General features: G+C 23.6%; 1 long non-coding RNA gene across 1 annotated transcript; it reads left to right on the plus strand.

Moving 5' to 3' along the window:
- Nucleotides 1–332: 332 nt before the first annotated feature.
- On the plus strand, nucleotides 333–1331 carry LOC131607375 (uncharacterized). The gene is made up of 3 exons (XR_009285274.1): nucleotides 333–501; nucleotides 826–971; nucleotides 1082–1331. It is a non-coding gene; the product is annotated as an uncharacterized LOC131607375 (long non-coding RNA).
- Nucleotides 1332–5532: the final 4201 nt, after the last annotated feature.

Raw genomic sequence — 5532 nt, forward strand, 5'->3', positions numbered from 1 at the left:
CATTTTTAGTCCCTCCCTGCCTTTAGGCAACGGTTTTAGCTGGTTTTGGCAACGGTTTTCTTGTAAAAACCGTTGCCTAAAGGCAGGGAGGGACTAAAAATGAAAATTGGAATATTTATAGGGACCAAAAACTTATTTAACCCTTCCCCAAATATTGTTTCACGCGTAAAACAAATTATTTTGGCATTTCATCACTTCCAACGCTTCCTTCTCATTATTAAAGTCTCTATTATTTTCCAATGCACATCAATGGGAGCATTTGCTATAAGAATAACTACATGAATAACTCTCCTCATTCTCCAATTTTCTTTTTCCATTAAATTTATTCCCCTTCAACCTTTAGATGAGCGACTGTTTTTTTCAATTTTATTTTTAGGGTTGTATTTTCTTCTTCCTGTTTATTGATTTTTCCTAAATAGTGTTGTTGTTCTCTTTAGATTCGCACATTCAGTCCAGGGATCTGAACGAGAGGGTTGGAGAAATCAGATTCGCTTATGCAAGGTAAGTTATCTATGAATCTCATTCAATCCTCCTTTCAATCTTTAGTTTCTTTTTCTATTAGAAATCTCCTTTTCTCTCTACTTCATATATTTCAGTTCTTCTCCTAACTGATTATGAATTCTATTTTTAATCCCCAGAACAAAAAACAAAAGCAACGCATTTTAGAAATTTGTTCAGAAACTTAAGTATTTCGTGTAACTAAAAATCGACCCCAAAGTCGATGTAAAGATAGTATTTTTAATTATTGTTAATCGATTTTGTTTAATTTTAGTGTTTTTAGTAATGTTTTCAAATGAGTTTTCTGCTATGTGTTGATTTTAACAGAAAAAAGAGGGAGGAAGAGATGGCTAAAGAGAAGGAGCAGAATAATTTATTCAAAGTTGTTGTCAGTCAGCTTAAAGTTCCAACTGGTTATTATTTCACTGTGTAATATTTTTTGGGATTATAGTTAATGGGTTTCTGTTATTCAGGTGATGATGATATGCTGTTCATTGATGTTGTTTGTTTGTTATTGTTTTGGTTTTGATGAGATTTCTTTTTCATTTTTTTTCTTCTGTTGTTTTGGTCTGATGTTATTTAGATACAATGGAGAAATGGGATGCAGAAAGTATTGGAGGCGAAGCAAAATAATCAGAATAAATCGAAAGGAGTATAATCAGAACAAATCAAAAGGAGTATAATCAAAACAAATCAAAATGAGTATAATTAGAACAAATCAACTGACATCTTAGTTTAAGTTGGTTTTTTACAGTTTATGTTACAAATGATTCTAACAATTTTAAATATATAGGTAGGATTTTACTCTGCAAAAATGGAATGGTCCTAAATGACAAATACAGGGATTTCCATGTGTAAACCGAATGTTGCTTAACAATGAATCTTATTGCGCCCCCTGTGGGGAAGGGGATGAGATGTTTTTTTTAATGTTTTGTCATACTTTTGTTTTCAGGGGTATAGTCAGGGAAAAAAAAGAAACTAATATATAATAATTTGTTGGACATCTACTTTAGTTTGTGTTATTATTATCAACCTATTTGGATTTTAGTATTTTGACTTATTAAAACTTTCAAACTTGCCTTTTTAGTATTCCAATAAATTGATATTCGAAATCATAATGTTCAATATTTGATAATTATGTTATTAAATAAAATAAGTATTCATGTATATGATCTAATTAATAAAATAAAATCAATAATTACATATTTCACCATTCATATTTGTACTTTTGAAATTTTCAAAGTTACGATATTTTTCAATATTTTTGTTAGCACAGGTAAACCAAAAGTTTGGTTTTGTCTCTTCATCTATATTAAAAAAATGAAAACAAAATTATTTTTAAATTAATATATTGTAATTATTGTATTTTAGTATTTCAACAATAACTCTTTATATTCAAATTTCACAAACATTTATAGTCATCATTATTATTGTCATTAATATTTAACCTAATTATCTTTTTTTTTTAAAAATAAAAACGAATGTTTTAATACATGTATTTCAATTAGTATATTTTATTATTCCAACAATATTGTATTATAAAAACATTTTTTTAATACATGTCTTCCAATTTATATATTTTATTATTCCAACAATATTGTATTTCAATTTTATTTATTTTTGTTGTTTGTTCCAATGTTAACCACCGTCCTTGAAAAAGTCATTTAATTTTATAAATTAAAATAAGAAAATCAATATTAAAATATTTTTGAATTTATGTTTAAAATATAATGGATTAATATTTCTTATCTAATATAATCATTACTACGATATTCTAAATATTTTTTTTATTTAATCTATAAAGTAACAATTGAAGTGTCTAATACTAATTATAGATTTATTTCTTAATAGTAATTATAAATTTATTGATTAATAGCATTTATTTTAGTTTACAGTTGAAAGAAATTTAAAGGTTAAAAGAAATGTTAAGCTATAACTATTATTTATATCTATATGTGAACATTAATGTGATATTTTTTTTTACACCAATCACCTCTTTTACCGTAAAAGTATTCCAAGCATGTTTCATATCAATTTTCCACACATGCTTTCTCTTCCAATGAGAATATTTTAACTTTTTAGTTTTCCAGCATTGGGAAATATCATGAATTTGAAATACCACCCATTCCAATTCCTTCTCTACATCTATAAATTCATACTCCTAACCAAATCTACCTAACACTTTTCTTTTTATATTATTCAGTAGCATTCTATCAAGCAGAAGGGTCCGTGTCTCTTTTCATCTTCCTTAACCCTATTTTTTTTCTTCGGCTCCGCCGATTATAGGGGACATAGGGATCCTTCTTCCTTCTTATAAGTTTTAAAACATAAATATAGGGATCCTTCTTCCTTCTTTTAAGTTTTCAATCCTACATTTTCAATATATCCTTTACTTTTCCCCTAAATTATTTCATCCTTTCTGATTTGCAGGTATGATTTGTTCTCTAATTTTAACAATCATATATTTTTCAACTATCGTATTTTGTATTAGATTTTTGTATGTTCTACTTATCTTTTTCACTCTGATATGAAACAATCCCCCCTCCTCAAAGTTACCGAAAATTGCTCAAAATTGTCGCTGCCATCATTTTATTTTGATTTAGTTTTCTGCAGTATGTTCCTTCTATGAAAATCCAAAAATTTCTCCTTCATTTGTGTATTCTATGTTTTAAGATTTTTCTTTTTTTTTTGTGTAATAGTTTGTGTATTTTATATTTTGAGGTTTTTTAAGGGTTTTTCTTCTCAATATGTTTTTATTTTGACAAACAAAGTCATAAGTTTAACAGTTTGTTTTTAGGGAACAAAATAGAAATTTAACAATTTGATTTTGACAAAAAAATCATTAAATAAACGTAAGAGAATACACAAACTATTGTATCTTTTTAAATGTCTCTTGCTCAAATCTAAACCTTTTAACAAGGAAAAGTTTTCCATTATTTATTTTCCACTATTTATACTCCTTCAAAATCTCATATTTGTCAAAGAAAGAGGGAATTTTTTTATTGGGCTTTTGATCTTTTATTTCCAATTTTTTATTAGACTTTTGAATATATGGTCTATATATAATTTATGATTATTATTAATTAAAATTTTAAATATTATAAATAATCTTCATCCGTGTTTAATAAATTTTAAGATGTTACTTTACATATATTTTTTTAAGTAATAAATATAATAACTATAATAAAATATATTAATTAAGTAAATCATTTGAAATTACAATTATATTATCGAAAAAAGTATGTTTTTATTTTTAATGGTTTTTAGAGGTTTCCATAATAACTACATTACTTCTATTTTTAATGGTTTTTATTTCCAAAGCATTTTATACTAAAGGTAACTCTACTCAACTTTTTGTGTTGGATAGATAAGAATTCACCTTTAAAAAATATTTGTATTAAATTATGTAATAAAGGATAATAATGATTATTAACATCATTTTGAAATATTTATATTTAAAAAATAACATCATAGTTTTTCTTATCTTTATATATAATAATAATAATAATAGTAATAATAATAATAATAATAATAATAACAATATAACAACAACAATAATAAAAATACTTTCTATAAAAAAATAAAATAATAATAATATTAATAATAATAATAATAATAATAATAATAATAATAATAATTTATTAGTATTGTAAATGGTGAATATTTATAAAATTTATTTTATATATTTATTACATATTAAATATTATAAAAAATTCTTAATTTGGAGAAATCTGCATGTATTAAATTGATAAAAAAGATGGATAACACAATTTTCTTATGAAAAACTCAAATTTGTTATTATTTTTATTTAATTTATTTTATTATGTATTCAATATTTATAAAAAAGATGGATAAATTCATACTATATTTTTTGCATATATAAATTCATAATATATAAATTTTATATTCATATGAATTTTATACTCATATGATATCTTTTACAATTTACTTATCACATTGCATTTTATAAAAACTTTTTCTTTTAAATTTTTCAACAATGATTATTTGTTTAAAATTTGTCAGAGATTCCTTATAAAATTTACATGTGTTTAAATTTATTTTCTATTAGATGATAAAATTATATATTATCAATAGAATTAATAAATTTACAATACAGAAAATTTAAAAAGTATAGGCATGCCCGACGGGCCTAACCTATTATTTTGACGGGCCGACAAAATATTTACTTAAATTGAACAAATATAGAGATCATATATTAATGAATTCTGAATTACTATAGCATATAACTTATAAATTACTACACAAATTTAACAAACATAATCAAATTGTGTTATCCATCTTTTTTTGGTGTATATTTTTTTTTTATTTTACATTAAATCTAATCAAATTATTAAACCAATATATTTCTTTGTTGTAAAATTAAAATTATAAACAATTATAAAAATTATTGGCATGCCCGACGGGCCAAACTTTTTTTCCACCATATATTTGGTTTAATAGCAATTACCCAATCTATCTATATCCTAACAACTACTACAACTTAATAAATTAAATTAATATTTATATGACAATTAATATTGATTTTTTTCTGTTAATTCGTATAAATTAAAATACATTTTTTAACCATAACCATATTATATTTATTTAATATTTATACCGACTTTACGTGACCCGTGCGGACGCACGGGTCCTTTACTAGTTGAAATAAATTTATTTGGAGAGAATTGATTTTGGGATATCATCCAATAATAATTGATCTTAGTATTTATATTCTCAACCAAGCTAATTTTTAAAAAGTTTTAAGCAAAATTATTTAGGAGATTAACCGACACAAATCAAATAAATTTATTTGTTAACAGAAAGTTTATTTTTAGATACATTATATAATTAATATATTTGATTCATATAAAATCCGAATAGATTGGATCCAAAAATAAAATAAAATGATTTGTTATTTTTTAAGTTTTTTTAAGATACATTCAAAAAGATTCAAAATACTATATTGTATCTAAAAATAAATAAAATTGTTGGTTATAAATAGATAACTAGAGAACGTGTATAAGAAAAACAAAT

Source organism: Vicia villosa, linkage group LG5 (genome assembly GCF_029867415.1).
Source record: "Vicia villosa cultivar HV-30 ecotype Madison, WI linkage group LG5, Vvil1.0, whole genome shotgun sequence".
In the NCBI taxonomy this organism is placed as follows: Eukaryota; Viridiplantae; Streptophyta; class Magnoliopsida; order Fabales; family Fabaceae; genus Vicia; species Vicia villosa.